This window comes from Dendropsophus ebraccatus, chromosome 2, assembly GCF_027789765.1.
Source record: "Dendropsophus ebraccatus isolate aDenEbr1 chromosome 2, aDenEbr1.pat, whole genome shotgun sequence".
Classification (NCBI taxonomy): domain Eukaryota; kingdom Metazoa; phylum Chordata; class Amphibia; order Anura; family Hylidae; genus Dendropsophus; species Dendropsophus ebraccatus.
In genome coordinates this window covers 218736561-218763983 of record NC_091455.1, presented here as the reverse complement: position 1 = coordinate 218763983, position 27423 = coordinate 218736561, and the positions used below count along the sequence as shown (strand labels likewise).

Sequence of the window (27423 nt, the reverse complement as noted above, 5' to 3'; positions counted from 1 at the left end):
CCTCATGCCTGCAGCAGCCTGTATCTCAGCTTCCTCATGCCTGCAGCAGCCTGTATCTCAGCTTCCTCATGCCTGCAGCAGCCTGTATCTCAGCTTCCTCATGCCTGCAGCAGCCTGTATCTCAGCTTCCTCATACCTGCAGCAGCCTGTATCTCAGCTTCCTCATGCCTGCAGCAGCCTGTATCTCAGCTTCCTCATGCCTGCAGCAGCCTGTATCTCAGCTTCCTCATGCTGCAGCAGCCTGTATCTCAGCTTCCTCATGCCTGCAGCAGCCTGTATCTCGGCTTCCTCATGCCTGCAGCAGCCTGTATCTCAGCTTCCTCATGCCTGCAGCAGCCTGTATCTCAGCTTCCTCATGCTGCAGCAGCCTGTATCTCAGCTTCCTCAGGCCTGCAGCAGCCTGTATCTCAGCTTCCTCATGCCTGCAGCAGCCTGTATCTCAGCTTCCTCAGGCCTGCAGCAGCCTGTATCTCAGCTTCCTCAGGCCTGCAGCAGCCTGTATCTCAGCTTCCTCATACCTGCAGCAGCCTGTATCTCAGCTTCCTCATGCAGCAGCCTGTATCTCAGCTTCCTCAGGCCTGCAGCAGCCTGTATCTCAGCTTCCTCATGCCTGCAGCAGCCTGTATCTCAGCCTCCTCATGCCTGCAGCAGCCTGTATCTCAGCTTCCTCATGCCTGCAGCAGCCTGTATCTCAGCTTCCTCATGCCTGCAGCAGCCTGTATCTCAGCTTCCTTATTCCTGCAGCAGCCTGTATCTCAGCTTCCTCATGCCTGCAGCAGCCTGTATCTCAGCTTCCTCATGCCTGCAGCAGCCTGTATCTCAGCTTCCTCATGCAGCAGCCTGTATCTCAGCTTCCTCATGCAGCAGCCTGTATCTCAGCTTCCTCAGGCCTGCAGCAGCCTGTATCTCAGCTTCCTCAGGCCTGCAGCAGCCTGTATCTCAGCATTCCTGCAGCAGCCTGTATCTCAGCTTCCTCATGCCTGCAGCAGCCTGTATCTCAGCTTCCTCATGCTGCAGCCTGTATCTCAGCTTCCTCATGCTGCAGCCTGTATCTCAGCTTCCTCATGCAGCAGCCTGTATCTCAGCTTCCTCAGGCCTGCAGCAGCCTGTATCTCAGCTTCCTTATGCCTGCAGCAGCCTGTATCTCAGCTTCCTCATGCTGCAGCAGCCTGTATCTCAGCTTCCTCATGCTGCAGCCCTACCAGGGTGAGCTCCATCTCCTCCCTCCAGGACATGACTGTAGCGCCCCCTGCCGGCCTGAGGCTCCTCCCCCACTGCGGACGGTGTACCTGGTGCTGAGCTGTGCAGTGCTGGGCACAGTAGTCCGTTGTTAGGAGCCCAGGCTGTGTGTATGGAGCGCTGATCCCCTCCTCCTGCCTCCTCACAGGAGGATGAGAGAGACATGATGCCGCCCCCGGCCTGCCACACACTGCCCCCCTGTGGTGGAGGACACTCACTGCAGCTTCTGACAGGACACAGAGGCCGTGCGGAGTTATATGTCACCTGCAGCGGCCAATAGGGAGGAGGTGATGGCGGGAATCCAGGCAGCAGCAGCATCTCTGTAGTGTCCTCTGGCAGAAACACAGCACATCTGACTTCTATTTGTTGTTAGATGTGCTGTGCAGCTCTCTGTCTGCCGGAGCGCCCCCTAGCTGGCTGGGAGTGAGGCGCCCTGGGCATGCCCACAGCTCACACACCCCAAAGACCGGCCCTGTCACACTGTATCCCCCCAACATGTCACATTATATCCCCCCCAACATGTCACACTGTATCCCCCCCAACATGTCACACTGTATCCCCCCCAACATGTCACATTATATCCCCCCCAACACGTCACACTGTATCCCCCCCAACACGTCACACTGTATCCCCCCCAACATGTCACATTATATCCCCCCCAACATGTCACACTGTATCCCCCCCAACATGTCACACTGTATCCCCCCCAACATGTCACATTATATCCCCCCAACATGTCACACTGTATCCCCCCCATGTCACACTGTACCCCCCCCCCAACATGTCACACTGTACCCCCCCCAACATGTCACACTGTATCCCCCCCAACATGTCACACTGTACCCCCCCCAACATGTCACACTGTATCCTCCCAACATGTCACACTGTACCCCCCCAACATGTCACACTGTATCCCCCCCAACATGTCACACTGTACCCCCCCAACATGTCACACTGTATCCCCCCCAACATGTCACACTGTATCCCCCCCAACATGTCACACTGTATCCCCCCAACATGTCACACTGTATCCCCCCCAACACGTCACACTGTATCCCACCAACATGTCACACTGTATCCCCCCAACATGTCACACTGTATCCCCCCCAACATGTCACACTGTATCCCCCCCAACATGTCACATTATATCCCCCCCAACATGTCACACTGTATCCCCCCCAACACGTCACACTGTATCCCCCCAACATGTCACACTGTATCCCCCCCAACATGTCACACTGTACCCCCCCAACATGTCACACTGTATCCCCCCCAACATGTCACACTGTATCCCCCCCAACATGTCACACTGTATCCCCCCAACACGTCACACTGTATCCCCCCTTGTCACACTGTATCCCCCCAACATGTCACATTATATCCCCCCCAACATGTCACACTGTATCCCCCCCAACATGTCACACTGTATCCCCCCCAACATGTCACACTGTATCCCCCCCAACATGTCACACTGTACCCCCCCAACATGTCACACTGTATCCCCCCAACATGTCACACTGTATCCCCCCCAACATGTCACACTGTACCCCCCCAACATGTCACACTGTACCCCCCCCCAACATGTCACACTGTATCCCCCCAACATGTCACACTGTATCCTCCCCAACATGTCACACTGTACCCCCCCCCAACATGTCACACTGTACCCCCCCCCAACATGTCACACTGTATCCCCCCAACATGTCACACTGTATCCCCCCCAACACGTCACACTGTACCCCCCCAACATGTCACACTGTATCCCCCCCAACATGTCACACTGTACTCCCCCATGTCACACTGTACCCCCCCAACATGTCACACTGTATCCCCCCCAACATGTCACACTGTATCCCCCCCAACATGTCACACTGTACCCCCCCCCCAACATGTCACACTGTATCCCCCCAACATGTCACACTGTATCCTCCCCAACATGTCACACTGTACCCCCCCCAACATGTCACACTGTACCCCCCCCCAACATGTCACACTGTAGATCATTTGAAAATATAAAACTGTACAACCATAATAAACAATAACATAACAAGGACAATATATATAAGATCTAGCTATACAATATATACAAGTCCCAAAGTCCATACAGGTATTAGCTGCCTGTGTGACATTACACACCTGTGACACCACCCCCGTATAACAATACACCTTACCTGCACACTATACAGGTTATTTATCTATACACACAAAACACTAATAATAAGCTGTGCACCTGACCTCACACTAGTAACCCCCGGCCCGGCTGCATTCCACACTAACACATGTACAAATCCTCCCCCAATATACATATATCCATCATACACAGCTCCGGCATCCCCAGCCCCCGGTACATGACAGCAGACGGCCAGGAACTAACCCAGGACTCCATAGAGATGTATGTAACAGTCCCACCAAAGTCCCAGGGAACCCCCTCCTCCAAATAACCTGCCACTGTATCCACATGTCACACTGTATCCCCCCCCCCCAACATGGCACACTGTATCCCCCCCCCCCAACATGTCACACTGTACCCCCCCAACATGTCACACTGTATCCCCCCCCAACATGGCACACTGTACCCCCCCAACACGTCACACTGTATCCTCCCAACATGTCACACTGTATCCCCCCCCCCAACATGTCACACTGTACCCCCCCAACATGTCACACTGTATCCCCCCCCCCAACATGGCACACTGTACCCCCCCCCCCCAACACGTCACACTGTATCCTCCCAACATGTCACACTGTATCCCCCCCCCCAACATGTCACACTGTACCCCCCCAACATGTCACACTGTATCCCCCCCCAACATGGCACACTGTACCCCCCAAACATGGTACACTGTATCCCCCCCAACATGGCACACTGTACCCCCCCCCCCAACATGGCACACTGTACCCCCCAACACGGCACACTGTACACCACCCCAACATGTCACACTGTATCCCCCCCAACATGTCACACTGTATCCCCCCCAACATGCCACACTATCCCCCCATGTCACACTGTACCCCCCCAACATGGCACACTGTACCCCCCAACATGTCATACTGTATCCCCCGTGACAGCAGACGGCCAGGAACTAACCCAGGACTCCATAGAGATGTATGTAACAGTCCCACAAAAGTCCCAGGGAACCCCCTCCTCCAAATAACCTGCCACTGTATCCACATGTCACACTGTATCCCCCCCCCAACATGTCACACTATACCCCCCCAACATGTCACACTGTATCCCCCCAACATGTCACACTATACCCCCCCAACATGTCACACTGTATCCCCCCAACATGTCACACTGTATCCCCCCCAACATGTCACACTGTACCCCCCCAACATGTCACACTGTACCCCCCCCAACATGTCACACTGTATCCCCCCCAACATGTCACACTGTATCCCCCCCATCATGTCACACTGTATCCCCCCATGTCAAACTGTATCCCCCCAACATGTCACACTGTATCCCCCCAACATGTCACACTGTATCCCCCCAACATGTCACACTGTATCCCCCCAACACGTCACACTGTATCCCCCCAACACGTCACACTGTATCCCCCCAACACGTCACACTGTATCCCCCCAACACGTCACACTGTATCCCCCCAACACGTCACACTGTATCCCCCCAACACGTCACACTGTATCCCCCCCAACATGTCACACTGTATCCCCCCCAACATGTCACACTGTATCCCCCCCCAAGATGTCACACTGTATCCCCCCCAACATGTCACACTGTATCCCCCCCCATCATGTCACACTGTATCCCCCCCATCATGTCACACTGTATCCCCCCATCATGTCACACTGTATCCCCCCCCAACATGTCACACTGTATCCCCCCATCATGTCACACTGTATCCCCCCCAACATGTCACACTGTATCCCCCCCAACATGTCACACTGTATCCCCCCCAACATGTCACACTGTATCCCCCCAACATGTCACACTGTACCCCCCCCAACATGTCACACTGTATCCCCCCCCAACATGTCACACTGTATCCCCCCATCATGTCACACTGTATCCCCCCCAACATGTCACACTGTATCCCCCCCAACATGTCACACTGTATCCCCCCCAACATGTCACACTGTATCCCCCCCAACATGTCACACTGTACCCCCCCAACATGTCACACTGTATCCCCCCCAACATGTCACACTGTATCCCCCCAACACGTCACACTGTCTCCACGACATAAGCCATAGTTCTGTAGCTCTTACTTTTCCTGTCCGGCCGCGCACCTCACAATGACAGTTATGGCTCACAACCCCCAGAGCTGCACTCACCTCTCTCTCATGCTATGTGTGACTGGCGGAGCGAAGACTGAGAGACTGCAGGAATGTGCAAACCACAACCGCCAGCCCTCCCCTGTATAACACTCCATCCAGGACTGCCTCTATATACCCAGCACTGCCCCTATATGCAGCACTCTCCCTATATACCCAGTGGACTGCCCCTATATGCAGCACTGCCCCTATATACCCAGAGCACTGCCCCTATATGCAGCACTGCCCCTATATACCCAGAGCACTGCCCCTATATACCCAGAGCACTGCCCCTATATACCCAGAGCACTGCCCCTATATACCCAGTGCACTGCCCCTATATACCCAGAGCACTGCCCCTATATACCCAGTGCACTGCCCCTATATACCCAGAGCACTGCCCCTATATACCCAGCACTGCCTCTATATACCCAGCACTGCCTCTATATACCCAGCACTGCCCCTATATACCCAGCACTGCCCCTATATACAGCACTGCCCCTATATACCCAGAGCACTGCCCCTATATACCCAGAGCACTGCCTCTATATACCCAGCACTGCCCCTATATACCCAGAGCACTGCCCCTATATACCCAGCACTCCCCCTATATACAGCACTGCCTCTATATACCCAGCACTGCCCCTATATACCCAGCACTGCCCCTATATACCCAGCACTGCCCCTATATACCCAGAGCACTGCCCCTATATAGCCAGAGCACTGCCCCTATATACCGAGCACTGCCCCTATATACCCAGAGCACTGCCCCTATATACCCAGAGCACTGCCCCTATATACCCAGAGCACTGCCCCTATATACCCAGAGCACTGCCCCTATATACCCAGAGCACTGCCCCTATATACCCAGCACTCCCCCTATATACCCAGCACTGCCTCTATATACCCAGCACTGCCCCTATATACCCAGCACTGCCCCTATATACCCAGCACTCCCCCTATATACCCTGCACTGCCTCTATATACCCAGCACTGCCCCTATATACCCAGCACTGCCCCTATATACCCAGCACTGCCTCTATATACCCAGCACTGCCTCTATATACCCAGCACTGCCTCTATATACCCAGCACTGCCCCTATATACCCAGCACTCCCCCTATATACAGCACTGCCCCTATATACCCAGAGCACTGCCCCTATATACCCAGCACTCCCCCTATATACCCTGCACTGCCCCTATATACCCAGAGCACTGCCCCTATATACCCAGAGCACTGCCCCTATATACCCAGCACTCCCCCTATATACAGCACTGCCTCTATATACCCAGCACTGCCCCTATATACCCAGAGCACTGCCCCTATATACCCAGAGCACTGCCCCTATATACCCAGAGCACTGCCCCTATATACCCAGCACTGCCTCTATATACCCAGAGCACTGCCCCTATATACCCAGAGCACTGCCCCTATATACCCAGAGCACTGCCCCTATATACCCAGAGCACTGCCCCTATATACCCAGAGCACTGCCCCTATATACCCAGCACTGCCTCTATATACCCAGAGCACTGCCCCTATATACCCAGAGCACTGCCCCTATATACCCAGCACTGCCCCTATATACCCAGAGCACTGCCCCTATATACCCAGCACTGCCCCTATATACCCAGCACTGCCCCTATATACCCAGCACTGCCCCTATATACAGCACTGCCCCTATATACAGCACTGCCTCTATATACCCAGCACTCCCCCTATATACCCAGCACTGCCTCTATATACCCAGAGCACTGCCCCTATATACCCAGCACTGCCCCTATATACCCAGAGCACTGCCCCTATATACCCAGCACTGCCCCTATATACAGCACTGCCCCTATATACAGCACTGCCTCTATATACCCAGCACTCCCCCTATATACCCAGCACTGCCTCTATATACCCAGAGAACTGCCCCTATATACCCAGAGCACTGCCCCTATATACCCAGCACTGCCCCTATATACCCAGAGCACTGCCCCTATAGACCCAGAGCACTGCCCCTATATACCCAGAGCACTGCCCCTATAGACCCAGAGCACTGCCCCTATATACCCAGAGCACTGCCCCTATATACCCAGAGCACTGCCCCTATAGACCCAGAGCACTGACCCTATATACCCAGCACTGCCTCTATATATCCAGAGCACTGCCTCTATATACCCAGCACTGCCCCTATATACCCAGTGCACTGCCCCTATATGCAGCACTGCCCCTATATACCCAGAGCACTGCCCCTATATACCCAGTGCACTGCCCCTATATACCCAGAGCACTGCCCCTATATACCCAGAGCACTGCCCCTATATACCCAGAGCACTGCCCCTATATATCCAGAGCACTGCCCCTATATACCCAGAGCACTGCCCCTATAGACCCAGAGCACTGACCCTATATACCCAGAGCACTGCCCCTATATACCCAGAGCACTGCCCCTATAGACCCAGAGCACTGACCCTATATACCCAGAGCACTGCCCCTATATACCCAGCACTCCCCCTATATACCCTGCACTGCCCCTATATACCCAGCACTGCCCCTATATACCCAGCACTGCCTCTATATACCCAGCACTGCCCCTATATACCCAGCACTGCCCCTATATACCCAGAGCACTGCCCCTATATACCCAGCACTGCCCCTATATACCCAGAGCACTGCCCCTATATACCCAGAGCACTGCCCCTATATACCCAGAGCACTGCCCCTATATACCCAGAGCACTGCCCCTATATACCCAGAGCACTGCCCCTATATACCCAGAGCACTGCCCCTATATACCCAGAGCACTGCCCCTATATACCCAGAGCACTGCCCCTATATACCCAGCACTGCCCCTATATACCCAGCACTGCCTCTATATACCCAGGGCACTGCCCCTATATACCCAGCACTGCCTCTATATACCCAGCACTCCCCCTATATACCCAGCACTGCACCTATATACAGCACTGCCCCTATATACAGCACTGCCTCTATATACCCAGCACTCCCCCTATATACCCAGCACTGCCCCTATATACCCAGAGCACTGCCCCTATATACCCAGAGCACTGCCTCTATATCCAGCACTGCCCCTATATATCCAGAGCACTGCCCCTATATACAGCACTGCCCCTATATACAGCACTGCCTCTATATACCCAGCACTCCCCCTATATACCCAGCACTGCCTCTATATACCCAGCACTCCCCCTATATACCCAGCACTGCCCCTATATACAGCACTGCCCCTATATACAGCACTGCCCCTATATACCCAGAGCACTGCCCCTATATACCCAGAGCACTGCCCCTATAGACCCAGAGCACTGACCCTATATACCCAGAGCACTGCCCCTATATACCCAGAGCACTGCCCCTATATACCCAGTGCACTGCCCCTATATACCCAGTGCACTGCCCCTATATACTCAGAGCACTGCCTCTATATACCCAGAGCACTGCCCCTATATACCCAGAGCACTGCCCCTATATACCCAGAGCACTGCCCCTATATACCCAGCACTGCCCCTATATACCCAGAGCACTGCCTCTATATACCCAGCACTGCCCCTATATACCCAGAGCACTGCCCCTATATACCCAGAGCACTGCCCCTATATACCCAGCACTGCCCCTATATACCCAGAGCACTGCCCCTATATACCCAGAGCACTGCCCCTATATACTCAGAGCACTGCCTCTATATACCCAGAGCACTGCCCCTATATACCCAGAGCACTGCCCCTATATACCCAGAGCACTGCCCCTATATACCCAGCACTGCCCCTATATACCCAGAGCACTGCCTCTATATACCCAGCACTGCCCCTATATACTCTCTCTCTATATACACACACACATGGTTCCTCACACCCTTTCCCTCCGATGTAATCACATCTCGTACCCCTCTGGGAGGCCGCCTGGGGGGGGGGTGCTATGTCTCGTACCCCTCTGGGGGGCCGCCTGGGGGGGGGGTGCTATGTCTCGTACCCCTCTGGGGGGCCGCCTGGGGGGGGGGTGCTATGTCTCGTACCCCTCTGGGGGGCCGCCTGGGGGGGGGGTGCTATGTCTCGTACCCCTCTGGGAGGCCGCCTGGGGGGGGGTGCTATGTCTCGTACCCCTCTGGGGGGGCCGCCTGGGGGGGGGGGGGGTGCTATGTCTCGTACCCCTCTGGGGGGCCGCCTGGGGGGGGGTGCTATGTCTCGTACCCCTCTGGGAGGCCACCTGGGGGGGTGCTATGTCTCGTACCCCTCTGGGGGGCCGCCTGGGGGGGGTGCTATGTCTCGTACCCCTCTGGGGGACCGCCTGGGGGGGGGTGCTATGTCTCGTACCCCTCTGGGGGGCCACCTGGGGGGGGGTGCTATGTCTCGTACCCCTCTGGGGGGCCGCCTGGGGAGGGGGTGCTATGTCTCGTACCCCTCTGGGAGGCCACCTGGGGGGGGGGGTATGTCTCGTACCCCTCTGGGAGGCCGCCTGGGGGGGTGCTATGTCTCGTACCCCTCTGGGAGGCCACCTGGGGGGGGGGGGTGCTATGTCTCGTACCCCGCTGGGGGGCCGCCGGGGGGGGGGGTGCTATGTCTCGTACCCCTCTGGGGGGCCGCCTGGGGGGGGTGCTATGTCTCGTACCCCTCTGGGAGGCCGCCTGGGGGGGGGTGCTATGTCTCGTACCCCTCTGGGAGGCCGCCTGGGGGGGGGGTGCTATGTCTCGTACCCCTCTGGGGGGCCGCCTGGGGAGGGGGTGCTATGTCTCGTACCCCTCTGGGGGGCCGCCTGGGGGGGGGTGCTATGTCTCGTACCCCTCTGGGGGGCCGCCTGGGGAGGGGGTGCTATGTCTCGTACCCCTCTGGGAGGCCACCTGGGGGGGGGGGTGCTATGTCTCGTACCCCTCTGGGAGGCCGCCTGGGGGGGGGGTGCTATGTCTCGTCCCCCTCTGGGGGGCCGCCTGGGGAGGGGGTGCTATGTCTCGTACCCCTCTGGGGGGCCGCCTGGGGGGGGGGTGCTATGTCTCGTACCCCTCTGGGGGGCCGCCTGGGGGGGGTGCTATGTCTCGTACCCCTCTGGGAGGCCGCCTGGGGGGGTGCTATGTCTCGTACCCCTCTGGGAGGCCGCCTGGGGGGGGGGTGCTATGTCTCGTACCCCTCTGGGGGGCCGCCTGGGGGGGGTGCTATGTCTCGTACCCCTCTGGGGGGCCGCCTGGGGAGGGGGTGCTATGTCTCGTACCCCTCTGGGGGGCCGCCTGGGGAGGGGGTGCTATGTCTCGTACCCCTCTGGGAGGCCACCTGGGGGGGTGCTATATCTCGTACTTACATGAGGCTGAGGAGTTAACTCTATGTTAGCTGGAAGGTTTCCGTGTTGTTAGTAAGCTGTTCCCATAGGAACCGTCTGCTGACAGGGCATCTCCATGTGGCTGGTCTGGTGATGTCAGTGGGAGTGTCAGGAAGAGGGAAAGACTTCTGTCTGTACTACAGTGTGACCATACAGTGCGACCATACAGTGTGACCATACAGTGTGACCATACAGTGTGACCATACAGTGCCCCCATACAGTGTGACCATACAGTGCCCCCATACAGTGTGACCATACAGTGCCCCCATACAGTGTGACCATACAGTGTGACCATACAGTGCCCCCATACAGTGTGACCATACAGTGCGACCATACAGTGCCCCCATACAGTGTGACCATACAGTGTGACCATACAGTGTGACCATACAGTGCGACCATACAGTGCGACCATACAGTGCCCCCATACAGTATGACCATACAGTGCCCCCATACAGTGCCCCCATACAGTGCCCCCATACAGTGTGACCATACAGTGTGACCATACAGTGTGACCATACAGTGCCCCCATACAGTGCCCCCATACAGTGCCCCCATACAGTGTGACCATACAGTGCCCCCATACAGTGTGACCATACAGTGCGACCATACAGTGCCTCCATACAGTGCCTCCATACAGTGTGATCATACAGTGTGACCATACAGTGTGACCATACAGTGCCCCATACAGTGTGACCATACAGTGCCCCCATACAGTGTGACCATACAGTGCCCCCATACAGTGTGACCATACAGTGCGACCATACAGTGCCTCCATACAGTGCCTCCATACAGTGTGATCATACAGTGTGACCATACAGTGCCCCCATACAGTGCCCCCATACAGTGCCCCCATACAGTGCCCCCATACAGTGTGACCATACAGTGCCCCCATACAGTGTGACCATACAGTGCCCCCATACAGTGTGACCATACAGTGCCCCCATACAGTGTGACCATATAGTGCCCCCATACAGTGTGACCATACAGTGCCCCCATACAGTGTGACCATACAGTGCCCCCATACAGTGTGACCATACAGTGCCCCCATACAGTGTGACCATACAGTGCCCCCATACAATGTGACCATACAGTGCGACCATACAGTGCCCCCATACAGTGACCATACAGTGCCCCCATACAGTGTGCCCATACTTTGCCCATAGTGTGTCCAGTGCCTAGAGTGTCTCAATACAGTGTATCCCTAGTGTCCCTACAGTGTATCCCTAGTGTCCATACAGTGTCCATAGTGTGTCATCTGTGTACCCATAGTGCTCCTGCTGCATGTCCACAGTGGAGGGATCTGTCCCCTACATCGGGCGATAATACATATAGGGGGGGGGGGGGGGGGCGCGTAACTACCAGAGAAGTTTTCCTTCAGAAGGAGGCCTACATAGAGAATACTACATGATTGGGGGCAGCTACATGGGGATGCTACCTACTGAGAGTCCCTACCTGCTCAGAGAGGCATGTATAGATACACAGAGGGGGTCTGACTACTGTATGAGGAGAGAGGGGGGCCTAACTACTATGTAGAGACAGAGCAGCCTAACTACTATGTAGAGACAGAGCGGCCTGACTACTATGTAGAGACAGAGCGGCCTAACTACTATGTAGAGACAGAGCGGCCTAACTACTATGAAGAGACAGAGCGGCCTGACTACTATGTAGAGACAGAGCGGCCTGACTACTATGTAGAGACAGAGCGGCCTAACTACTATGAAGAGACAGAGCACCCTAACTACTATGTAGAGACAGAGCGGCCTAACTACTATGTAGAGACAGAGCGGCCTAACTACTATGAAGAGACAGAGCAGCCTAACTACTATGTAGAGACAGAGCGGCCTAACTACTATGAAGAGACAGAGCGGCCTGACTACTATGTAGAGACAGAGCGGCCTAACTACTATGTAGAGACAGAGCGGCCTAACTACTATGAAGAGACAGAGCGGCCTAACTACTATGTAGAGACAGAGCAGCCTAACTACTATGTAGAGACAGAGCGGCCTAACTACTATGTAGAGACAGAGCGGCCTAACTACTATGAAGAGACAGAGCGGCCTAACTACTATGTAGAGACAGAGCGGCCTAACTACTATGTAGAGACAGAGCGGCCTGACTACTATGTAGAGACAGAGCGGCCTAATTACTATGTAGAGACAGAGCGGCCTGACTACTATGTAGAGACAGAGCGGCCTGACTACTATGTAGAGACAGAGCGCCCTAACTACTATGTAGAGACAGAGCGGCCTAACTACTATGTAGAGACAGAGCGGCCTGACTACTATGTAGAGACAGAGCGGCCTAACTACTATGTAGAGACAGAGCGGCCTAACTACTATGAAGAGACAGAGCGGCCTAACTACTATGTAGAGACAGAGCGGCCTAACTACTATGTAGAGACAGAGCGGCCTAACTACTATGTAGAGACAGAGCGGCCTAACTACTATGTAGAGACAGAGCACCCTAACTACTATGTAGAGACAGAGCGGCCTAACTACTATGAAGAGACAGAGCGCCTTTACTATATAGATGGCCCGACCCATCAGGGGTATCACTTCTCTAACCTGCTGGTTGGTTCTGTGGTCTGTACTGACCAATCACCGCTGCAGGTACCTCGCATACTTACTAACTAGGATATTTCCTTATTCGCCGCCTTCTAGTATGTTCCCACCAATAGGAGGTTAGACCCGGTCACCCCTATATAAGGGAGTTTGTTCCTGGTGGGAGGACTCTTTGTCTTTGGCCTTTAGTCAGGAGGGGAACTGGTGGAAGACAGAGAGACAGAGCCTGAGAGCAAGTGACTAAGCAGTGCTACGCCCAACCGTGGGGACCCTGTCACCTATACCAGATAGGAGGAAAGGTGTTATACTGCCCCCTGCAGGAGATAGAAGGAAAGGTGTTATACTGCCCCCTACAGGAGATAGAAGGAAGGTGTTATACTGCCCCCTACAGGAGATAGGAGGAAAGGTGTTATACTGCCCCCTACAGGAGATAGGAGGAAAGGTGTTATACTGCCCCCTACAGGAGATAGAAGGAAAGGTGTTATACTGCCCCCTACAGGAGATAGAAGGAAAGGTGTTATACTGCCCCCTACAGGAGATGGAAGGAAGGTGTTATACTGCCCCCTACAGGAGATGGAAGGAAAGGTGTTATACTGCCCCCTACAGGAGATAGAAGGAAAGGTGTTATACTGCCCCCTACAGGAGATAGAAGGAAAGGTGTTATACTGCCCCCTACAGGAGATAGAAGGAAAGGTGTTATACTGCCCCCTACAGGAGATAGAAGGAAGGTGTTATACTGCCCCCTACAGGAGATAGAAGGAAAGGTGTTATACTGCCCCCTACAGGAGATAGAAGGAAAGGTGTTATACTGCCCCCTACAGGAGATAGGAGGAAAGGTGTTATACTGCCCCCTACAGGAGATAGGAAAGGTGTTATACTGCCCCCTACAGGAGATAGGAGGAAAGGTGTTATACTGCCCCCTACAGGAGATAGAAGGAAAGGTGTTATACTGCCCCCTACAGGAGATAGGAGGAAAGGTGTTATACTGCCCCCTACAGGAGATGGAAGGAAAGGTGTTATACTGCCCCCTACAGGAGATAGAAGGAAGGTGTTATACTGCCCCCTACAGGAGATAGGAGGAAAGAAGTTATACTGCCCCCTACAGGAGATAGAAGGAAAGGTGTTATACTGCCCCCTGTAGGAGATAAAAGGAAAGGTGTTATACTGCCCCCTGTAGGAGATAAAAGGAAAGGTGTTATACTGCCCCCTACAGGAGATAGAAGGAAAGGTGTTATACTGCCCCCTACAGGAGATAGGAGGAAGGTGTTATACTGCCCCCTACAGGAGATAGAAGGAAGGTGTTATACTGCCCCCTACAGGAGATAGGAGGAAGGTGTTATACTGCCCCCTACAGGAGATAGAAGGAAAGGAGTTATACTGCCCCCTACAGGAGATAGAAGGAAAGGAGTTATACTGCCCCCTACAGGAGATAGAAGGAAGGTGTTATACTGCCCCCTACAGGAGATAGAAGGAAGGTGTTATACTGCCCCCTACAGGAGATAGAAGGAAAGGAGTTATACTGCCCCCTACAGGAGATAGAAGGAAAGGCGTTATACTGCCCCCTGTAGGAGATAGGAAAGGTGTTATACTGCCCCCTACAGGAGATAGGAGAGGTGTTATACTGCCCCCTACAGGAGATAGGAGGAAAGGTGTTATACTGCCCCCTACAGGAGATAGGAGGAAAGGTGTTATACTGCCCCCTACAGGAGATAGGAGGAAAGGTGTTATACTGCCCCCTACAGGAGATAGAAGGAAAGGAGTTATACTGCCCCCTACAGGAGATAGAAGGAAAGGTGTTATACTGCCCCCTACAGGAGATGGAAGGAAAGGTGTTATACTGCCCCCTACAGGAGATGGAAGGAAAGGTGTTATACTGCCCCCTACAGGAGATAGGAAAGGTGTTATACTGCCCCCTACAGGAGATAGGAGGAAAGGTGTTATACTGCCCCCTACAGGAGATAGGAGGAAAGGTGTTATACTGCCCCCTACAGGAGATAGAAGGAAAGGTGTTATACTGCCCCCTACAGGAGATAGAAGGAAAGGTGTTATACTGCCCCCTACAGGAGATAGAAGGAAAGGTGTTATACTGCCCCCTACAGGAGATAGAAGGAAAGGTGTTATACTGCCCCCTACAGGAGATAGAAGGAAAGGTGTTATACTGCCCCCTACAGGAGATAGAAGGAAAGGTGTTATACTGCCCCCTACAGGAAATAGGAGGAAAGGTGTTATACTGCCCCCTACAGGAGATAGGAGGAAAGGTGTTATACTGCCCCCTACAGGAGATAGAAGGAAAGGTGTTATACTGCCCCCTACAGGAGATAGAAGGAAGGTGTTATACTGCCCCCTACAGGAGATAGGAGGAAAGGTGTTATACTGCCCCCTACAGGAGATAGAAGGAAGGTGTTATACTGCCCCCTACAGGAGATGGGAGAGTGAGGAGTGTTAGGGTGGGTTCACACTACGGAATTCTCGCAGATAATATCCGCGTAATTCCGTTGGCTGTCGACATGTCACTTCTTTCGGCGGATAGCGTAATACGCCGGCCCATAGAATGGTGTCTATGGAGCTGGCGGAAAGGCGCGCGGACAGCCAACGGAGTTCCGCGGATATTATCCGCATGATTTCCTCAGTGTGAACCCACCCTTGTCTCTAGGGGGGGATGGGACGTCCTGCCGTCTCTGTGTTTATGTTGTGGACTCTGGTATTTCGGCTGCTGCTTTAATCGTCTTTCACGTCTAATATTGGATGTGTAATTAGAAGGTTAGATGCTCGGAATAATCCGGAGTGACGGCTGACCGCCCCCCCCCCCCCCACGGCCCGGGGGGGGGGCACCTCCTCTGGAAATCCTCGGTTCCTCAATCAGCAGCTGAGAATTAATCAGAGTGATTACGGTGCGGGTGTCGTGTGTAACCCCTTCCTGGCCGTGTGTGGGGAATATAATCACACTGTGCTTTATAATGACTGCCTGCACCCTGATTATAATGTACAAGTGCCTGTCTCCTCGGCCACAGGAGAACAGCAATCTGCCCGGGTAATAACAGAGAGCGGGCGATAAGAGGTGGCTGGGGTAATAACAGAGAGCCGGCGATAAGAGGAGGCTGGGGTAATAACAGAGCGGGCGATAACAACAGGAGGCTGGGGTAATAACAGAGAGCGGGGGGATAATAACAGGAGGCTGGGGTAATAACAGAGAGCGGGGGGATAATAACAGGAGGCTGGGGTAATAACAGAGAGCGGGGGGATAATAACAGGAGGCTGGGGTAATAACAAAGAGCGGGCGATAATAACAGGAGGCCGGGGTAATAAGAGAGCGAGCGATAAGAGGAGGATGGGGTAATAACAGAGAGCGGGGGGATAATAACAGGAGGCTGGGGTAATAACAGAGAGCGGGGGGGATAATAACAGGAGGCTGGGGTAATAACAGAGAGCGGGGGGATAATAACAGGAGGCAGGGGTAATAACAGAGAGCGGGCGATAATAACAGGAGGCCGGGGTAATAAGAGAGCGAGCGATAAGAGGAGGATGGGGTAATAAGAGAGAGCGGGCGATAATAACAGGAGGCCGGGGTAATAACAGAGAGCGGGGGGATAATAACAGGAGGCTGGGGTAATAACAGAGAGCGGGCGATAAGAGGAGGCTGGGGTAATAACAGAGAGCGGGCGATAATAACAGGAGGCTGGGGTAATAACAGAGAGCGGGCGATAATAACAGGAGGCTGGGGTAATAACAGAGAGCGGGCGATAAGAGGAGGCTGGGGTAATAAGAGAGCGGGCGATGATAACAGGAGGCTGGGGTAATAACAGAGAGCGGGCGATAATAACAGGAGGCTGGGGTAATAACAGAGAGCGGGGGGATAATAACAGGAGGCTGGGGTAATAACAGAGAGCGGGCGATGATAACAGGAGGCTGGGGTAATAACAGAGAGCGGGCGATAATAACAGGAGGCCGGGGTAATAACAGAGAGCGGGCGATAATAACAGGAGGCCTGGAGTAATAACAGAGAGCGGGCGATAATAACAGGAGGCTGGGGTAATAACAGAGAGCGGGCAATAATAACAGGAGGCCGGGGTAATAACAGAGAGCGGGCGATAATAACAGGAGGCTGGGGTAATAACAGAGAGCGGGCGATATTAGGAGGCTGGAGTAATAACAGAGAGCGGGGGGATAATAACAGGAGGCTGGGGTAATAACAGAGAGCGGGGGGATAATAACAGGAGGCTGGGGTAATAACAGAGAGCCGGCTATATTAGGAGGCTGGGGTAATAACAGAGAGCGGGCGATAATAACAGGAGGCTGGGGTAATAACAGAGAGCGGGGGGATAATAACAGGAGGCCGGGGTAATAACAGAGCGGGCGATAATAACAGGAGGCCGGGGTAATAACAGAGAGCGGGGGGATAATAACAGGAGGCTGGGGTAATAACAGAGAGCAGGGGGATAATAACAGGAGGCTGGGGTAATAACAGAGAGCGGGCGATAATAACAGGAGGCTGGGGTAATAACAGAGCGGGCGATAATAACAGGAGGCCGGGGTAATAACAGAGCGGGCGATAATAACAGGAGGCCGGGGTAATAACAGAGAGCGGGGGGATAATAACAGGAGGCTGGGGTAATAACAGAGAGCAGGGGGATAATAACAGGAGGCCGGGGTAATAACAGAGCGGGGGGATAATAACAGGAGGCTGGGGTAATAACAGAGAGCGGGGGGATAATAACAGGAGGCCGGGGTAATAACAGAGCGGGCGATAATAACAGGAGGCCGGGGTAATAACAGAGAGCCGGCGATATTAGGAGGCTGGGGTAATAACAGAGCGGGCGATAATAACAGGAGGCTGGGGTAATAACAGAGAGCGGGCGATATTAGGAGGCCTGGAGTAATAAGAGAGTGGGGAATAATAAGAGGAGGACAGGGTAACACTATATGGGTATATATATGGTATCTACTATATGAGAGCAGCACAGGGGGGGGGATCTACTATATAGGGGCCATCTACTATATGGGAGCAGTACGGGGGGAGGGGGGATCTACTATATGGGAGCAGTACGGCAGGGATCTACTATATGGGAGCAGCACGGGGGGAAGGAATCTACAATATAGTGGCCATCTACTATATGGGAGCAGTACGGGGGGGATCTACTATATAGTAGATCCCCCCCCCTGTGCTACTGCCATATAGTAGATCCCCCCCGTACTGCTCCCATATAGTAGATGGCCCCTATATTGTAGATTCCTTCCCCCCGTGCTGCTCCCATATAGTAGATGGCTCCCATATAGTAGATCCCCGCCGTACTGCTCCCATATAGTAGGTGGCCCCTATATAGTAGATTCCCCCCCGAGCTGCTCCCATATAGTAGATGGCCCCTATATAGTACATCCCCCCCCGAGCTGCTCCCATATAGTAGATGGCCCCTATATAGTAGATTCCCCCCCCCCCCCCGTACTGCTATGGCCCCTATATAGTAGATCCCCCCCCTCCGTACTGCTCCCATATAGTAGATGGCCCCTATATTGTAGATTCCCCCCCCTGTGCTGCTCCCATATAGTAGATCCCCCCCACTCCGTACTGCTCCCATATAGTAGATGGCCCCTATATAGTAGATTCCCCCCGAGCTGCTCCCATATAGTAGATGGCCCCTATATAGTAGTCCTCCCCCCCCCGTGCTGCTCCCATATAGTAAATCACCCCCCCCCCCGGACTGCTCCCATATAGTAGATGGCCCCTATATAGTAGATTCACCCCCCCCCCCCCGGTGCTGCTCCCATATAGTAGATACCCCCCCCCCCCCGGACTGCTCTTATACAATATAGGGGCCATCTACTATATATTTCCCCCCCTGTTCTGCTCCCATATAGTAGATGGCCCCTATATTGTAGCTTCCTCCCCCCGTGCTGCTCCCATATAGTAGATGACCCCTATATTGTAGATCCCCCCAAGCTGCTCCCATATAGTAGATGGCCCCTATATAGTAGATCCCCCCCCTGTGCTACTGCCATATAGGGGCCATCTACTATATGGGAGCAGCTTGGGGGGATCTACAATATAGGGGTCATCTACTATATGGGAGCAGCACGGGGGGGAGGAAGCTACAATATAGGGGCCATCTACTATATGGGAGCAGAACAGGGGGGGAAATATATAGTAGATGGCCCCTATATTGTATAAGAGCAGTCCGGGGGGGGGTATCTACTATATGGGAGCAGCACCGGGGGGGGGGGGGGGAAATCTACTATATAGGGGCCATCTACTATATGGGAGCAGTCCGGGGGGGGGGGTGATTTACTATATGGGAGCAGCACGGGGGGGGGGGGGACTACTATATAGGGGCCATCTACTATATGGGAGCAGCTCGGGGGGAATCTACTATATAGGGGCCATCTACTATATGGGAGCAGTACGGAGGGGGGGGGATCTCTACTATATGGGAGCAGCACGGGGGGGGAATCTACAATATAGGGGCCATCTACTATATGGGAGCAGTACGGGGGGGGGAATCTACTATATAGGGGCCATAGCAGTACGGGGGGGGGGGAAATCTACTATATAGGGGCCATCTACTATATGGGAGCAGCTCGGGGGGGGATATACTATATAGGGGCCATCTACTATATGGGAGCAGCTCGGGGGGGAATCGACTATATAGGGGCCACCTACTATATGGGAGCAGTACCAGGGGGGGGGGGATCTACTATATGGGAGCCATCTACTATATGGGAGTAGCATGGGGGGGGGGATCTACTATATAGGGGCCATCTACTATATGGGAGCAGCACGGGGGGGGGGGGGGGTTCTACTATATAGGGGCCTTCTACTATATGGGAGCAGTACAGGAGAAAGGGGATCTACTATATGGGAGCAGCACAGGGGGTATACTATAAAAGGGCCATCTACTATATGGGAGCAGCACGGGGGGATTTACTATATGGGAGCAGCACAGGGGGCATCTACTATATGGGAGCAGCACAGGGGGCATCTACTATATGGGAGCAGCACAGGGGGATTAACTATATAGGGGCCATCTACTATATGGGAGCAGCACGGGGGGGAGGGGATCTACTATATAGGGGCCATCTACTATATGGGAGAAGCACGGGGCCATCTACTATATGGGAGCAGCACGGGGGGATTTACTATATGGGAGCAGCACAGGGGGCATCTACTATATGGGAGCAGCACAGGGGGATCTATTATATGGGAGCAGCACAGGGGGATTAACTATATAGGGGCCATCTACTATATGGGAGCAGCACGGGGGGGATCTACTATATGGGAGCAGCACAGGGGGGAGGGGATCTACTATATAGGGGCCATCTACTATATGGGAGAAGCACGGGGGGATCCACTATATGGGAGCAGCACAGGGGGGGGGGATCTACTATATGGGAGCAGCACAGGGGGGATCTATTATATGGGAGCAGCACGGGGGGGGGGAGGTCTACTGTATAGGGGCCATCTTCTATATGGGAGCAGCACAGGGGGGGGATCTACTATATAGGGGCCATAAACTATATGGGAGCAGCACAGGGGGGGGATCTACTATATAGGGGCCATGTACTATATGAGAGCAGCACAGGGGGCATCTACTATATAGGGGCCATCTACTATATGGGAGCAGCACAGGGGGGATCTACTATATAGGGGCCATCTACTATATGGGAGCAGCACGGGGGGGATCTACTATATGGGAGCAGCACGGGGGGATCTACTATATAGGGGGCCATCTACTATATGGGAGCAGCACAGGGGGGGGCATCTACTATATAGGGGCCATATACTATATGGGAGCAGCACAGGGGGGGGCATCTCCTATATAGGGGCCATATACTATATGGGAGCAGCACGGGGGGGATCTACTATATGGGAGCAGCACGGGGGGGGGATCTACTATATAGGGACCATATACTATATGGGAGCAGCACAGGGGGGGGGGCATCTACTATATAGGGGCCATATACTATATGGGAGCAGCACAGGGGGGGGGCATCTACTATATAGGGGCCATATACTATATGGGAGCAGCACGGGGGGATCTACTATATGGGAGCAGCACAGGGGGGGGAGGGGGTTGCAGATCCCTTCACTCCACAAAGAGATCACAGGGCTTTGGGTGCCTAACATATACAAGCAGCGACTTCTCATATATCCCAGGGAGCAATATATATATATATACACACTCACAGCTCTGCGCATATATAGCTACATAGTTAGTTACATAGTCAATATGGTTAAAAAAAGACTCATGTCCATCAAGTTCAACCAAGGAGGGGATGGATACAGGGAAGGGGGAGGGGTGATAGGTTCTATACATACAGGGGAGGGGTGATAGGTTCTATACATACAGGGAAGGGTGAGGGGTGATAGTACTATACATACAGGGAAGGGGGAGGGGTGATAGGCTCTATACATACAGGGGAGGGGGAGGGGTGATAGTACTATACATACAGGGAAGGGGGAGGGGTGATAGAACTATACATACAGGGAAGGGGGAGGGGTGGTAGTACTATACATACAGGGAAGGGGGAGGGGTGGTAGTACTATACATACAGGGAAGGGGGAGGGGTGATAGTACTATACATACAGGGTAGGGGGAGGGGTGATAGTACTATACATACAGGGAAGGGGGAGGGGTGGGTATAGTGGGTAATAGTATATAAGGGACTACGTCCAGGAATATATAGGGGGTAATAGTATATAAGGGACTACATCCAGGAATATATAGGGGTAATAGTATATAAGGGACTACATCCAGGAATATATAGGGGGTAATAGTATATAGGGGACTACATCCAGGAATATACAGGGGGTAATAGTATATAAGGGACTACAGGAATATATAGGGGTAATAGTATATAAGAGACTACATCCAGGAATATATAGGGGTAATAGTATATAAGGGGACTACATCCAGGAATATATAGGGGGTAATAGTATATAAGGGACTACATCCAGGAATATATAGGGGTAATAGTATATAAGTGACTACATCCAGGAATATATAGGGGTAATAGTATATAAGGGACTACATCCAGGAATATATAGGGGTAATAGTATATAAGGGACTACATCCAGGAATATATAGGGGTAATAGTATATAGGGGACTACATCCAGGAATATATAGGGGGTAATAGTATATAAGGGACTACATCCAGGAATATATAGGGGTAATAGTATATAAGGGACTACATCCAGGAATATATAGGGGTAATAGTATATAAGGGACTACATCCAGGAATATATAGGGGTAATAGTATATAAGGGACTACATCCAGGAATATACAGGGGGTAATAGTATATAAGGGACTACAGGAATATATAGGGGTAATAGTATATAAGAGACTACATCCAGGAATATATAGGGGTAATAGTATATAAGGGACTACATCCAGGAATATATAGGGGTAATAGTATATAAGGGACTACAGGAATATATAGGGGTAATAGTATATAAGCGACTACATCCAGGAATATATAGGGGGTAATAGTATATAAGGGACTACATCCAGGAATATATAGGGGGTAATAGTATATAAGGGACTACATCCAGGAATATATAGGGGGTAATAGTATATAAGGGACTACATCCAGGAATATATAGGGGGTAATAGTATATAAGGGACTATATCCAGGAATATATAGGGGGTAATAGTATATAAGGGACTACATCCAGGAATATATAGGGGGTAATAGTATATAAGGGACTACATCCAGGAATATATAGGGGGTAATAGTATATAAGGGACTACATCCAGGAATATATAGGGGTAATAGTATATAAGGGACTACATCCAGGAATATATAGGGGGTAATAGTATATAAGGGACTACATCCAGGAATATATAGGGGTAATAGTATATAAGGGACTACATCCAGGAATATATAGGGGTAATAGTATATAAGGGACTACATCCAGGAATATATAGGGGTAATAGTATATAGGGGACTACATCCAGGAATATATAGGGGGTAATAGTATATAAGGGACTACATCCAGGAATATATAGGTGTAATAGTATATAAGGGACTACATCCAGGAATATATAGGGGTAATAGTATATAAGAGACTACATCCAGGAATATATAGGGGGTAATAGTATATAGGGGACTACATCCAGGAATATATAGGGGTAATAGTATATAAGGGACTACATCCAGGAATATATAGGGGGTAATAGTATATAAGGGACTACATCCAGGAATATATAGGGGGTAATAGTATATAAGGGACTACATCCAGGAATATATAGGGGTAATAGTATATAAGGGACTACATCCAGGAATATATAGGTGTAATAGTATATAAGGGACTACATCCAGGAATATATAGGGGTAATAGTATATAAGGGACTACATCCAGGAATATATAGGGGTAATAGTATATAAGGGACTACATCCAGGAATATATAGGAGGTAATAGTATATAAGGGACTACAGGAATATATAGGGGGTAATAGTATATAAGGGACTACATCCAGGAATATATAGGGGTAATAGTATATAAGGGACTACATCCAGGAATATATAGGGGGTAATAGTATATAGGGGACTACATCCAGGAATATACAGGGGGTAATAGTATATAAGGGACTACAGGAATATATAGGGGTAATAGTATATAAGAGACTACATCCAGGAATATATAGGGGTAATAGTATATAAGGGACTACATCCAGGAATATATAGGGGGTAATAGTATATAAGGGACTACATCCAGGAATATATAGGGGTAATAGTATATAAGGGACTACATCCAGGAATATATAGGGGGTAATAGTATATAGGGGACTACATCCAGGAATATACAGGGGGTAATAGTATATAAGGGACTACAGGAATATATAGGGGTAATAGTATATAAGAGACTACATCCAGGAATATATAGGGGTAATAGTATATAAGGGACTACATCCAGGAATATATAGGGGGTAATAGTATATAAGGGACTACATCCAGGAATATATAGGGGTAATAGTATATAAGGGACTACATCCAGGAATATATAGGGGTAATAGTATATAAGGGACTACATCCAGGAATATATAGGGGTAATAGTATATAAGGGACTACATCCAGGAATATATAGGGGTAATAGTATATAGGGGACTACATCCAGGAATATATAGGGGGTAATAGTATATAAGGGACTACATCCAGGAATATATAGGGGTAATAGTATATAAGGGACTACATCCAGGAATATATAGGGGTAATAGTATATAAGGGACTACATCCAGGAATATATAGGGGTAATAGTATATAAGGGACTACATCCAGGAATATACAGGGGGTAATAGTATATAAGGGACTACAGGAATATATAGGGGTAATAGTATATAAGAGACTACATCCAGGAATATATAGGGGTAATAGTATATAAGGGACTACATCCAGGAATATATAGGGGTAATAGTATATAAGGGACTACATCCAGGAATATATAGGGGGTAATAGTATATAAGGGACTACAGGAATATATAGGGGTAATAGTATATAAGCGACTACATCCAGGAATATATAGGGGGTAATAGTATATAAGGGACTACATCCAGGAATATATAGGGGTAATAGTATATAAGGGACTACATCCAGGAATATATAGGGGGTAATAGTATATAAGGGACTACATCCAGGAATATATATAGGGGTAATAGTATATAAGGGACTACATCCAGGAATATATAGGGGGTAATAGTATATAAGGGACTACATCCTGGAATATATAGGGGTAATAGTATATAAGGACTACATCCAGGAATATATAGGGGGTAATAGTATATAAGGGACTACATCCAGGAATATATAGGGGTAATAGTATATAAGGGACTACATCCAGGAATATATAGGGGGTAATAGTATATAAGGGACTACATCCAGGAATATATAGGGGGTAATAGTATATAAGGGACTACATCCAGGAATATATAGGGGGTAATAGTATATAAGGGACTATATCCAGGAATATATAGGGGGTAATAGTATATAAGGGACTACATCCAGGAATATATAGGGGGTAATAGTATATAAGGGACTACATCCAGGAATATATAGGGGGTAATAGTATATAAGGGACTACATCCAGGAATATATAGGGGTAATAGTATATAAGGGACTACATCCAGGAATATATAGGGGGTAATAGTATATAAGGGACTACATCCAGGAATATATAGGGGTAATAGTATATAAGGGACTACATCCAGGAATATATAGGGGTAATAGTATATAAGGGACTACATCCAGGAATATATAGGGGTAATAGTATATAGGGGACTACATCCAGGAATATATAGGGGGTAATAGTATATAAGGGACTACATCCAGGAATATATAGGTGTAATAGTATATAAGGGACTACATCCAGGAATATATAGGTGTAATAGTATATAAGGGACTACATCCAGGAATATATAGGGGTAATAGTATATAAGGGACTCCATCCAGGAATATATAGGGGTAATAGTATATAAGGGACTACATCCAGGAATATATAGGTGTAATAGTATATAAGGGACTACATCCAGGAATATATAGGGGTAATAGTATATAAGGGACTCCATCCAGGAATATATAGGGGTAATAGTATATAAGGGACTACATCCAGGAATATATAGGAGGTAATAGTATATAAGGGACTACATCCAGGAATATATAGGGGTAATAGTATATAAGGGACTCCATCCAGGAATATATAGGGGTAATAGTATATAAGGGACTACATCCAGGAATATATAGGTGTAATAGTATATAAGGGACTACATCCAGGAATATATAGGGGTAATAGTATATAAGGGACTACATCCAGGAATATATAGGTGTAATAGTATATAAGGGACTACATCCAGGAATATATAGGGGTAATAGTATATAAGGGACTACATCCAGGAATATATAGGGGTAATAGTATATAAGGGACTACATCCAGGAATATATAGGAGGTAATAGTATATAAGGGACTACAGGAATATATAGGGGGTAATAGTATATAAGGGACTACATCCAGGAATATATAGGGGTAATAGTATATAAGGGACTACAGGAATATATAGGGGTAATAGTATATAAGGGACTACATCCAGGAATATATAGGGGGTAATAGTATATAAGGGACTACAGGAATATATAGGGGGTAATAGTATATAAGGGACTACATCCAGGAATATATAGGGGTAATAGTATATAAGGGACTACATGCAGGAATATATAGGGGGTAATAGTATATAAGGGACTACATCCAGGAATATATAGGGGTAATAGTATATAAGTCTCAGATCATGTAGGACATTAGGGAGAAGCTGCTGAGCCGGTGTGATAGATATCTCCCCTGGTATATGACCGGCCATTTATCAAGGAGCAGGAGGCCGAGTCGGTCCTGATAAAATTCAGGAGTCAGAGTTAGAGTCAGAGCTTCGACTTATCGACTCACAGCCCTGCTATATACACAGCACTGATCCCCCTGGGGGCTCCTATATACAAAGCACTGATCCCCCTGGGGGTGCCCTATATACACAGCACTGATCCCCCTGGGGGCTCCTATATACAAAGCACTGATCCCCCTGGGGGTCCCCTATATACACAGCACTGATCCCCCTGGGGGTCCCCTATATACACAGCACTGATCTGCTATATACACACAGCACTGATCCCCCATATACACAGCACTGATCCCCCTGGGGGTCTCCTATATACACAGCACTGATCCCCCTGGGGGTCTCCTATATACACCGCACTGATCCCCCTGGGGGTCTCCTATATACACAGCACTGATCCCCCTATATACACTGCACTGATCCCCTATATGCACAGCACTGATCTCCTATATACACAGCACTGCTCCCCCTGGGGTCTCCTATATACACAGCACTGCTCCCCCTGGGGCTCCTATATACACAGCACTGATCCCCCTATATACACTGCACTGATCCCCTATATGCACAGCACTGATCTCCTATATACACAGCACTGCTCCCCCTGGGGTCTCCTATATACACAGCACTGCTCCCCCTGGGGCTCCTATATACAAAGCACTGATCCCCCT

At 50.8% G+C, this 27423-nt stretch overlaps 1 protein-coding gene across 3 annotated transcripts in view; it reads right to left on the bottom strand.

Moving 5' to 3' along the window:
* Positions 1–27423, bottom strand: part of SLC4A2 (solute carrier family 4 member 2) — a 129301-nt gene that overhangs the window by 67698 nt on the left and 34180 nt on the right. The window contains exon 1 of one of the 3 annotated variants that reach the window (XM_069959567.1): positions 1290–1376. The exons of the other annotated variants lie outside the window; for them this stretch is intronic. The gene's annotated coding sequence lies outside the window, so the exon portion shown is untranslated. Of the gene's footprint in view, positions 1–1289; positions 1377–27423 lie in introns of those variants that run through there. 3 annotated transcript variants of the gene reach the window in all.